Below are 12,873 nucleotides of genomic sequence, written 5' to 3'. Positions count from 1 at the left end.
ATAGAAAAAGAGAAATTAGGAAGATCAGAGCAGAAATAAATAAAATAGAATCTAAAAAATACAAATATTAATGAAACCAAAAGTCACTTTTTTGGAAAGTTAAGCAATATCAAAAAGTCTTTAACTATACTTATCAGAGAGAGAGAGAGAAAACACAAATAAATAAAATCTGAAATGACAGAGAAGTAACAACTGACATCACAGAAAGAGGATTGTAAGAAAATATTACAGACATCTATATGCCATCAAATTGGACAATCTGGATAAAATAAATAAATTCTTGGAAACATGCAATCTTCCAAAACTGAAGCAAGAAGAAGCAGGAAATCTGAACAGACTTATTAAAACTAATTAATTTGAAGCAATAATAATAATAAAACGTTCAACAAGCAAAAGTTCTAGACTGAATTGCTTTATAGGTGAATATTACCAAACATGCAAAGTACTAACACCTTTGTTTCTCATACTATTTTCAAATTTTCAGGAGGAGGAAAGACTCCCAAGTTTATTCTATGAGGCAAGCATTATGCAAACTTCAGAACCAGATATAGACACTACAAAGAAAGAAACTTATACTCTAATATCCCTGATAAACATATTTTCAGAAATCTTCAATGAAATACTAACAAACTGAATCCAGCAATACATAAAAGATCATACAACATGATCAAGTAGGAATTATTCCTGAAATGCAAGGATGGTACAATATCCACAAATCAATTAATATGATACAACACATAAACAAAATAAAGGATAGAAATCATATGATCATATCAAAAGATGCATAAAATTATTTGACAAAATCCAGCACCCATTTATGATCAAAACTCTCAGCACAGTTGAAGTAGAAGAAATATATCTCAACTTAAGAAAAGACGGCCCTGGCCAGTTGGTTCAGTGGTAGAGTGTTAGCCTGGCATGTGGATGTCCTGGGTTTGATTCTTGGTCAGGACACACAGAAGAAGCACCCATCTGCTTCTCTACTCTTCCCCCTCTCCTTTCTCTCTATCTCTCTCTTCCCTTCCTAAAGCCAAGGCTCTATTGGAGCAAAGTTGGCTTAGGTGCTGAGGATGGCTCCATGGCCTCTGCTCAGGCACTAGAATGGCTCCAGCTGCAACAGAGCAACCTTCCAGATGAGCAAAGCATGCCAGGTGGATCCCAGTCAGACACATACAGGAGTCTGTCTCTCTGCCTTCCTGCTTCTCACTTCAGAAAAACACATGCGCAGACAAAGAAAAGAAAAGCCGTATATGACAAATTCACAGATAGCATCAAACACAACAGGGAAAAACTAAAAGTATTTCCCATGAGATCAAAATGGAGACAGGAATCTCCACTTTCACTACTCTTACTCAGCGTGGTACTGGAAGTCCTAGCCATAGCAATCATACAAAGAAAAAAATAAAAGGCATTCCAACTGGAAAGGAAGAAGCAAAACTGTCATTATTTGCATTCGACATAGATAACCCTAATGATTGCACCAAAAAACTACTAGAACCGATAAATGAATTTAAGTAGCAAGATACAAAATTAATATTCAGAAATTAGTTGTATTTTTATACATCAATAATGAACTATAAGAAATGAAGCTAAGAGAATAATTTCATTTATAATTGCATTTTAAAAATACCAAGGAGGAAAAAGAACTGTATTCAGGAAATTATAAAACACTGGAAAATAAATGAAAGAAGATACAAATAAATGGAAGCATACACTGTGCTAATGGATAGGAATAATTAACATCATTTAAATGTCCATATAACTCAATATAATTTATAAATTCAAAGTAATTGCTATCAAAATATGAATGGTATATATTTATAGAACTAGAACAAATAATTGAAAAATTTGTATGGAACCACAAAAAACTCAGAATAGTCACAATAAAGAATAAAGAACAAAGTTGGTGGTATTATGTTACCTGATATCAAACTATACTACAAGGCCATAGTAATCAAAACCATATGGTGCTGGCATAAAAATGGACATATAGATCAATGGAACAGGTTAGAGAGCCTAGAAGTCAATCCATCCTCTATAGTCAATTGGTCAATTAATATTTGATAAAGGCAGCAAAAACATACAATGGAAAATTGTATTCAATTAATGGTAATGGGAAAATTAAACAGGTACATGCAAAAAAATTAAACTAAACCACCAACTTATACCACAAACAAAAATAAATTCAATATAAATGAAAGACAACTACAAGTCATAAAACCATAAAAATCCTAGAAGAAAACATAGGTAGTAAAACCTCAGACATACCTCATAGCAATATTGTTGCTGATATATCTCCTAGTGCAGGGGGAAAAAGGAAAAAAATAAACAAATGGAGTATATCTAATTAAAAATTTTTGGATAGCTAAAGAAATGATCAGCAAAACAAAAAGACAACCTATTGAATAGAAGATATTTGCCAATGATACATCTGATAATAGGTTAATATTTAAAATTTATATAGAATTTATAAATTCAACACCAATAAAACAAGCAATCCAGTTATTAAATGGGCAAAAAACCTAAATAAACACTTCTTCAGAAAGGATATACAGATGGTCAATAGATAAATAAAAAGATGTTCAAAGTCACTAATCATCAGGACAATGCAAATTAAAACCACAATGAGATTTCACCTCACACCTGTCAAAATAGCTATCATCAATAAATCAACAGACAAGTGTTGGTGAGATGTGGAGAAAAGGGAAACTTCATGTACTGTTGGTAGAAATGCAAACTGGTGCAGCCACTATGGAAAACAGTATGGAGGGTCCTCAAAAAATTAAAAATGGAACTGCCTTATGACACAGCAATTCAACTTCAGAATATGTATCCAAAAATCGCAAAACACTAATTTGAAAGAATATGTGCACCCTTATATTCACTGAAGCATTATATTTTTATTACTTTTATTTTATTGTGTAAACATGGATTCAAGTGTCCCATTTAATATAGCACCCTCAACCCCCACCACCACCATATTCCTCATTACACCCCTTTTGTCCCCCTCCCCTAACCCATCCCTCTTTCCTCTGGGATTTCTTGTCCTGTTATCTGTATCTATGTTATGTGTATATAATTTCACTAATCCCTTCACTTTCTCTGATCCCATCCCCTCTTCCCCCTTCCCTCTGACTGCTGTCCCTCTGCTCCTTGTGACCCTGCCTCTGCCTCTATTCTGTTCCTCAGTTCACTTTGTTCATTAGATTCCACATACTGTATAAGCGAGATCATATTATATTTGTCTTTCTCTGCCTGGCTTTTTTCACTTAGTATAATAATCTCCAGGTCCATCTATGCCACAGCAAAAGGTAAGATTTCCTTCTTTTTCATGGCCATGAAGTATTTATATTTTCCATTGTGTATATGTATCACGGCATTTTAATTCACTCGTCCACTGATGGACACTTCAGTTGTTTCCAGATTTTCACTATTGTAAACAATGCTGTAATAAAAATAAGGGTGCATATCTTCTTTTGAATCAGTGATTTGGTATTCTTAGAATATATTACTGAAAGTGGGATAGTTCCATTTTTAATTTTTTGAGGCAATGCTATACTGTTTTCCACAGTAGCCGCACAAGTCTGCATTCCCACCAGCTGTACAGGAGGGTTCCCTTTTCTCCACACCCTCGCTAGCACTTATTGTGTGTTGATTTGTTAATGAGTGCCATTCTGACAGGTGTGAGGTGATATCTCATTGTGGTTTTATGGGGTTTGGGGTTGTTTTTTTTTGTATTTTTCTGAAGCTGGAAATGGGAGGCAGTCAGACTCCCGCATGCGCCCGACCGGGATCCACCCGGCATGCCCATCAGGGGGCGATGCTCTGCCCATCTTGGGGCGTTGCTCTGCCGCAATCAGAGCCATTTTAGCACCTGAGGCAGAGGCCACAGAGCCATCCTCAGCGCCTGGGCCAACTTTGCTCCAGTGGAGCCTTGGCTGCAGGAGGGGAAAAGAGAAACAGAGAGGAAGGAGAGGGGGAGGGGTGGAGAAGCAGATGGGCACTTCTCCTGTGTGCCCTGGCCGGGAATCGAACCCGGGACTCCTGCAGGCCAGGCCGACACTCTACCACTGTTATTGTGGTTTTAATTTGCATTTCTCTGATGATCAGTGATGTTGAACATTCATTCATATGCCTATTGGCCATCTATATGTCCTCTTTAAAGAAATGTCTATTCAGTTCCTTTGCACATTTTTTAACTGTTTACCGTTCTGATGTTGAGTTTTAGAAGTTCTTTATAAATGTTGGTTATTAATCCTTTATTAGCTGTGTTGGCGAACATGTTCTCCCATTGTGTAGGTTGTCTTTTTATTTTGTTCATGGTGTTTTTTGCTGTGCAAAAGCTTTTTAGTTTGATATAGTCTCATTTGTTTATTTTGTCCTTTATTTCATTTCCGTGTGGAAACAAATCAGCAAAAATGTTGCTATGAGAGATATCGAAGAGTTTACTGCCTATGTACTCTTCCAATATGTTTATGGTTTTGCGATTTATATTTAAGTTTTTATCCATTTTGAGTTTATTTTTGTGAATGGTGTACGTTGGTGGTCTAGTTTCATTGTTTTGCATGTACTTGTCCAATTTTCCCAACAACTTTTATTAAAGAGACTATCTTTACTCCACTATATGCTCTTACCTCCTTTGTCAAATATCAATTGACTATAAAGGCGTGGGTTTATTTCTGGGTTCTCTGTTCTATTCCATTGATCTGTATGCCTGTTCGCATGCCAATACCAAGCTGTTTTGATTACTATGGCCTTGTAGTATAACTTGATATCAGAAAGTATGATACCTCCCACTTTATTCTTCATTTTCAAGATTGCTGAGGATCTTTGTGTTCTTTCTTGGTTCCATATAAATATTTGGAATATTTTTTCTATATCTTTGAAGTATGCCATTGGTATTTTAATAGAAATTGCATTGAATATATAGATTGCTTTGGGTGATATAGACAGTTTAATGATGTTTATTCTTCCTATCCATGAACACGGTATATGCTTCCACTTATTTGTATCATCCTTGATTTCTTTTTTGCAATGTCTTATAATTTTTCAAGTACAAGTGTTTTACCTCCTTGGTTAAATTTACTTCTAGGTACTTTATTTTTTGTTGTTATTGTTGCAATAGTAAAGTGGATTGTTTCCTTAATATCTCTTTTAGGCAGTTTATTGTTGGTGTATAAAAATGCCACTGATTTCTGAATACAGTATTAATTTTATATTCTGCCACCTTGCTGAATTCATTTATCAGGTATAGTAGTTTTTTCACTGAGACTTTAGGGTTTTCTATGTACAGTCATCCCTCACCATATTGCAGCTCACTTTTCATGGTCTCACTTTATCATGGATTTTTAAAATGTATATATTTAATGTTCGTCACAATTTTTTTGCTATACCACACAATTTTGAGTTATTATTTTATATACTTATTTTAATTATTTTTGCAGTAAAATAATAAAAAATAAGTGTGGGAAAGGTGTATAAGAGTGTAGGAAAAATTTATAAAGCCTTAAAATATTATATATATAAATAATAAAATAAATATAAGGTCACTACTTCATGAATTTTTGCCTATCACAGCGGGTTCTATAACCTAACACCCGTGATAGATGAGGGACCACTGCAAAGTATCATGTCATCAGCAAATAATGATAGTTTTATTTCTCCTTTTCCAATTTAGATGCCTTTTACTTTTTCTTCTTGTCTGATTGCTGTGGCTAGGATTTCCAGAACCATGTTGAATAAAAGTGGTGAAAGAGGGCATCCCTGCCTTCTTCCTGATCTTAAGATGATTGCTTTTAATTTTTTCCCATTGATTATAATTTTGGCTGTGGGTTTGTCATAGATGGCCTTTATTATGTTGAGATATGTTCCCTGTATTCCCACTTTGCTGAAAGTTTTTATCATAAATGGGTGCTGAATTTTATCAAATGCTTTTTCTGCATCTATTGATATAATCATATGATTTTTCATCTTCCTTTTTTTTATATGATGAATCACATTGATTGATTTGTGAATATTATACTAGCCTTACTTCCCCAGAATAAATCCCACTTGATCATGATGTATGACGTTTTTAATGTATTGCTGGATCTGGTCTACTAATATTTTGTTGAGAATTTTAGCATCTATGTTTATCAGGGACATTGGTCTATATTTTTTTTTTCTTTACAGTGTTTTTACCTGGTTTTGGAATGAGCATAATGCTTGGCTCATAAAAGGAGCTTGGAATTCTCCCCACCTCTTGAAGTTTTTGAAATAGCTTGAGAAGGATAGGTGTTAGTTTTTCTTTGAATATTTGGTAAAATTCACCTATGAAGCCATCCAGTCCAGGACTTTTGTTTGCTGAGAGTTTTTTGATAACTGTTTCAATTTTATTTGTTGTAATTGGTCTGTTTAGGTTTTCTGCTTCTTCCAGATTGAGTTTTGAAAGATTATTTCCAGGCATTTACCCATTTAACCTAGGTTGTCCAATTTTTTAGCATATATATCTTCATAGTATTTTCTTACAATCCTTTGTATTTCTGCAGTGTCAGTTGTTACTTCTCCACTTTCATTTCTAATTTTATTTTATTTAAGTCTTCTTTTTTTTTCTAGATGAGTCTGATTAAAGGTTTGGCAATCTTGTATACCTTTTCAAAGAACCAGCTCTTGGTTTCCTTGATCTTTTGTATTGTTTTGTTTTTTTTAGTCTCTATGTCATTTATTTCCATTCTGATCTTTATTTCCTTCCTTCTACTTCCTCTAAGCTTTAGTTTTTATTTTTCTAAGTCTTCCAGATGCAGTGTTGAGTTGTTTATTTGACCTTTTTTTTTACTTTTTAAAATATGCCTGTAATGCTATGAACTTGCCTCTCAGACTGCTTTTGTTATGTCCCATAGATTTCAAGTTGTAGTATGTGTATTTTCATTTGTTTCAAATAAATTTTTTATTTCTTCCTTGATCTTATTCTTAACCCATTTGTTATTTAATAACATGCTATTTAGCCTCCAAGTGTTTGAATGTTTTTTAGTTTTTCTATTGTAGTTGATTTCTAGTTTTATGCCATTATGATCAGAGAAGATGCTTGATATGATTTCAATCTTCTTATATTATTGAGACTTGTTCTGTGTCCTAACATGTGGTCTATCCTAGGGAATGTATCATGAACAGTTGTAAAGAATGTATAATGTGCTGCTTCAGGGTGAAAGGTTCCGAAGATGTCAATTAAATCCAGTTCTAGTATATCATTTAAAGCCATTGTTTCTTTGTTAATTTTCTGTCTGGAGGATCTATTCTTTGATGTTAGTGTGGTATTAAAATCCCCTACTCTTACAGTATTAATATCGATCTCTCCCTTTATGTCCATCAAAATCTGCTTTATATATTTAGGCGGTCCTAAATTAAGCATATAAATATTTACAATGTTTATATCCTCCTGAGGGATTGCTCCCTTTATCATTTTGTAGTGACCTTCTTTATCCCTTACTATAGCCTTTATTTTAAAGGCTATTTTGTCAGATATAGGTATTGCTGCCCCAGCTTCTTTTCATTTCCATTTCCATGAAATACTTTTTTTCATCCCTTCACTTTCAGTCTATCTGTATCTTTTGTTCTGAGGTGGGTCTCTTGTAGATAGCATATGTACAGGTCCTGTTTTCTTATCCACTTAGCTATCGTATGTCTTTTGATTGGAGCATTTAATCAATTTACATTTAAGGGTATTACTGATATGTACTTATTTATTGCCATTTTATTCTTTAAATCTACAATCCCCTTTTTGTCGATTTTTTTTTCCTTTTCTCTTTTTACAGCCGGCTCCTTAACATTTCTTGCAGTACTGGTTTGGTTGTAATGAATTTCTTCATTCTTTTTTTGTCTGGAAAGCTTTTTATTTCTCCTTCAATTTTAAATAATAGCCTTGCTGGATAAACTAGTCTTGGTTTTAGGTTCTTGTTGCGCATCACTTTGAATATTTCTTCCAATCTTTTCTGGTCTCAAGTGTTTCTGTTGAGATGTCAGATGTCATCTTTATGGGAGCTCCGCTCTAGGTAATAAACTGCTTTTGTCCTGCAGCTTTTAGTATTCTTTCTTTGTTTCTTAACTTTGACATTTTAATTATGATGTGTTTTGGTGTAGTCCTCCTTGGGTTCCTCTTTAATGAGACTCTGTGCTTCTTGAACTTGTGTGATTTTTTCATTTATCAGTTTAGGGAAATTTTCAGCTCTGATCTCTTCAAACATGTTCTTTATCTCTTGTTTGTTCTCCTGTCCTTTAGGAAAACCTATGTTGTTTTGTTTCTTTTCATGTTATCACAGAGGACTCTTAGAGTTTCCTTAGTCTTTTTGAGCCTCTTTTCTTATTGCTGCTCTGCTTCCAAGCTTTCATTTATCTTGTCCTCTAAATCGCTGATTTGATCCTCTGCTTCATCCATCCTGCTGTTGATTCCTTCTAGTGCAGTCTCCATTTCAGATATTGTATTTGACATTTCTGACTGGTTCTTTTTGTGACTTCAGTGTCCTTTTTGATGCTTGCTTTCTCTTTATTTAAGTGCTCATTATGTCCATCTACTGTTGCTTTAAGATCCTTGAGTATCTTAAAAATTATTATTTTAAACTCTGCATCTGTTAGTTTGATTACTTCCATTTCATTGAGTTCTTTTTCTGAGGACTTCTTTTGTTGATTCATTTGGTCACATTTCTTTGTCTGCCCATTTTGTTTGTGTATAAGATAACACTGTCTGACTTTGAAATTTTTTTGTTGTCTTAATGAGGAAGATGTGCTCATTGGTACTGCCCTCCAGGCTACTTGTTTTTCTTGTTCTAGGAATACCTCTTGAGGATACTCTTTTCCTTCTGGCTGTATGTGTGTATTGAATGCAGTTGGTTCTTCATGGATATGATTATCCCTTCAGGCTGTCTGGCTGTAAGAGTCAACCTTGATGATGTGTATTACACTCTGTGCAATGTCTGTCCTGTTGGGTGTATTTATTCTTCACAGTGTCTGGTGGTGCCTGCTAGACTCCTCCATTGCACATGCTGCTTGGGTAGTTAGCTGAGTCTAAGATTGGTGCTGTCTGCTACCCACTACCAGTTATGTTGGTTCTAGATCTTCTTGGGTTGGCATCAGCTATTGTTTGTAACCTGGTGTGGGCTACCTGTCTGTAGCTACTGCTCTTTTTGCTGTCTGTGTTTTCTGTGCCTGGGTAGTGTGGAAGAGGCCAACATGTGTGTAATGATCAGCTTCCTCCTGCTTAGAGATGACAGTAGCTTTGTAAAAGCTCTAATCTCTGTAAGATTTGCCTTTACTTTTCAGCTGCTTTACCTCTTCTTGTAGCTGCCTGGTCTCGCCAGAAAGTCTTCTGTAGAAAGACTGTTGTGTAGGCTCAGACTGGGCTCACCCAATCAACCCCTCTATAGGTTGCAAGCTCTTTCAGTTAGGGCAGCTAAGGTTGGGAATACAACATTTGTGGAACCCCCTAATTCAAGGGTTTCTTGGTCAGGAGCTCAGTATGGGGAATGTGCCCTAATTTAGAGCCTAACCCCTCAGCCACTGCTGGTTACTCAAATTTTATTTCTTCCCAACAAGATGAGCAGCAGGTTTACATCAAAAGGGGTCAACAGTCCCCTTTGCAGAAGTCCTATAGCTGGTGAGACCCTGGTCTTAGGGAGGAAGACTGAGAATACTCTCCTGGGGCTGACTGTGCCCCCCCAAAAGTGGTTAAGCTCCTCAACCAGATCCAATAATAGATTCACAGGGACCTACACTTTAAATGTCCATGCTTCAAGTCTCTCTCCCTTCCCACTGTGAAATTTAGCCCAGCAGGACAGGATATCCAGCACCCAGACCGGCTGACTGTGACACTCCACCCTACCTAATGCACATGAGCCACTGTGCTGGTTGCAGATCATAGAGCAGAACTCACCTCAGCTGGGCCAAGTATGAGGACTCCTTCCTTAGGATACCCCACTACAGGGGTTGTTAGGTCCTGAATGGATGCTCTCCACATCTGGCCACTTTATGTGCCAGCTCTGGGTCTCCCTAGCAGGAACCTGGCACAGACCAGTGGGAGATACTGCCGGTGACTCACCCTCAGCAACCTTTTTGGAGCTACAAGCAATCCAGAATATGTGGCTGCCTGTGCTAGGCCCAGGTGCTCATGGAAATACCAAGCTGCACAGCTGGGATGGTTTTTACTGACACTGGGCCTAGGGGAAAGTCCACTTAAAAGACTAAGGTTCCCTGAGTCCCATCACCTGCAGCCTCTGTCTGCCAGCTGCTTGTTAGTTCAGCCACTGAAGTAACTTCTGGTAGAATGTAGAGCCTGAAGCAATTCAGGGATTAGGAAGGGTGGTAGGTGTGGCTACGCCCCTTGGCCCCAGGTGTCAGTCTGTTTAGACTTTTTTCACAGACCTCAGAAGGGTTTGGCCCCAGGAGTTTGGTGGGAGTGGCCTCTGAGACCCAGAGGTGTGGTCTGCCCACTGTCTGGACAGTTTCTACTGAGTGTCCCGTGAGTCAGAACCACCTGTCCTAGTCTTGGGAGCGTGTGGAGAAAAGCTCTGGCCTCAACACCAGAAAATTGAGTCACTGATGGGCCCCCTACTTCCGACCTTCTCATTACGACCCAATCTTCATGACTGGGGCAGGAAAGATTCACGAGGGCAGAGCTGTTGCTTTTCCTCTGACTGATGCCACTCAGAGGGGACTGTTCCACCCAAGAAATATGGTGACTGCAGTATTGGAGAATTACTCAGCACAGGAGTTCAAGTGGCCGTTCCCCACAGTGTCTCTCCCTGGGCCTCCAAGTTTACATTCTCCTCATGCAACTCTATTCTTCTCAGCTCTCCCTCTGCCGGAGCCCTGGGTTGTGAATAAGATTTTCTGCGTGGGCCCTTTAATACGGACCCTGTGACTCCAAATTCTTTGTTTCTTTCTTGCAAACAAAAACTCAGCTCTTTTCACTGCCAAATGCTGTCTGGGCACCTCCTCTAGAATCTGGGGTTCTAGGCTGGGGCTCTTTTCACTGCCAAATGCTGTCTGGGCACCTCCTCTAGGCTCTGGGGTTCTAGGCTGGGGCTTTAGGCCTGAGGATGAGCACCCACACCTCTCAGGACAACCCTCTCCTCAATGAGAGTCCTCCCAGACCCTTAGCCACAGTTCGTTCCTGGGAGTGGGGCAGCCCTTTCTGCATCTCCACCCTTCCTACCAATCTCAGTGTGGCTTCTTCTGTGATCTTTGGTTATAGACTTCTCTTCATTTAGTCCAAAGTTTGTTTTTCAAGATGATTATTCTTAAATTAGGTTGTAATCCATTTTGATCCTGGGAGGTGGTAGTTGGAACATCTGCCTATTCTGTTGGCATCTTGGAATCTCCACACTTTTTCCACTGAAGCATCATTTATAACAGCCAAGATATAGAAGCAACCCAAGTGCCCATTAATAGACAAGTGGCAAAATAATAATAATAATAATAATAATAATAAGCTGTGGTACATATATACAATGGAATATTCCTTGGCTATAAAAAAAGAATGAAATCTTCCCATTTGTGATAACATGAATAGAACTAGAGCATGCTATACTAAGTGAAATAAGTCAGACATAGAAAGATAAATATCATATGATTTCACTAATATGAGGAATTTAAAGAACAACATAAATAAACAAACGATACAGAAACAGACTTATAGATACAGAGAACAAAATGATGGTTACCAAAGTGGAGGGGACTGTCGATGGGTAAAAAAGTGAAGAGAGGGAGAAGTACAAATTGGTAGTTACAGAACAGTCACAGGGATGTGAAGTACAGCATAGGTAATATTAAGAAATATAGTCAATAATATTATAATAACTGTATACAGTACCACATGGGTACTAGAAATATTAAAGAACGCTATGTAAAGCAGGGGTCTCAAACTCAACTCAGCATGTGGGCCGCAGAGCAAGATCACAGCCGTTCTGCGGGCCGCACTAGGTCTACAAAAGGCAACTGTTACGCAATACTTTTCTCACTGCAGTTGAAAACAAAAAAAAAATCAGTACAACAAGCACAATCGTACATGCAGTTTACTCAATGTCACAGAACGACCAGAAACTGTAGTTCGCATCACAACTGCTGTTAACTAAGCTAATATCTAGCTAGGATGCTAGAGAAATGAAAAATACAAGTAGGCCCCTAGGCTTACTTAATTTTATCCAAAATATTTTGAACTTTGTGGATTAGTCTGCGGGCCACACAAAATTGTTCGGCGGGCCGCATACGGCCCGCGGGCCATGAGTTTGAGACCCCTGATGTAAAGTATATGACTACTATGTATACACCTGAAATTAATACAAAATAATTTTGAATAAAAAATTAATAAAATTAAATTTAATAATATCAGATCTTAGACTTGAAGTGTGAAAGTGAAAAAAGAAGGGAAAGAAATGCTATTGAACTAGGGGATGATAAGGATGGGTCTGGCAGGGTTTTGCTCAAATCAAATTTCTTTATAGGTTTGAAAGCCCACTCTCTGCTGCGTAGGAAATAGTTGTTTTTTTTCTTTCTTGTAGTAGCAACCTATACGACTTGTTCTTTAGTCACGAGCCCTGTTTCAAAAGATAAACTATACAGATTGCAACAAGGAAAGAGCACAGGTAATGCTTACAAAATTCCTGTGCAAAGTTGCTCTCTGTGTAGAAATTATGCTCACTTGAAATTTAATGGTCCAATTAAAGGACACCTCAAATGAGGTGATGATGTTATTGACCAGTTGTCACCTTGCCCATCACCTCATCAGTCTGGCCCTGTGGAGGTGAGAAACAGGGTCAGAACACTTCTTCCTACACTGTCTCCTAGTGGCTGGTGGTGGAGCCTACAGAGCGGGCTGGGGTGGAGGCAAGTAGTCCCTTCTTTATC

The sequence above is a fragment of the Saccopteryx bilineata genome, chromosome 11 (genome assembly GCF_036850765.1).
Source record: "Saccopteryx bilineata isolate mSacBil1 chromosome 11, mSacBil1_pri_phased_curated, whole genome shotgun sequence".
NCBI classification, from domain to species: domain Eukaryota; kingdom Metazoa; phylum Chordata; class Mammalia; order Chiroptera; family Emballonuridae; genus Saccopteryx; species Saccopteryx bilineata.
This window is presented reverse-complemented; position numbering follows the sequence as displayed.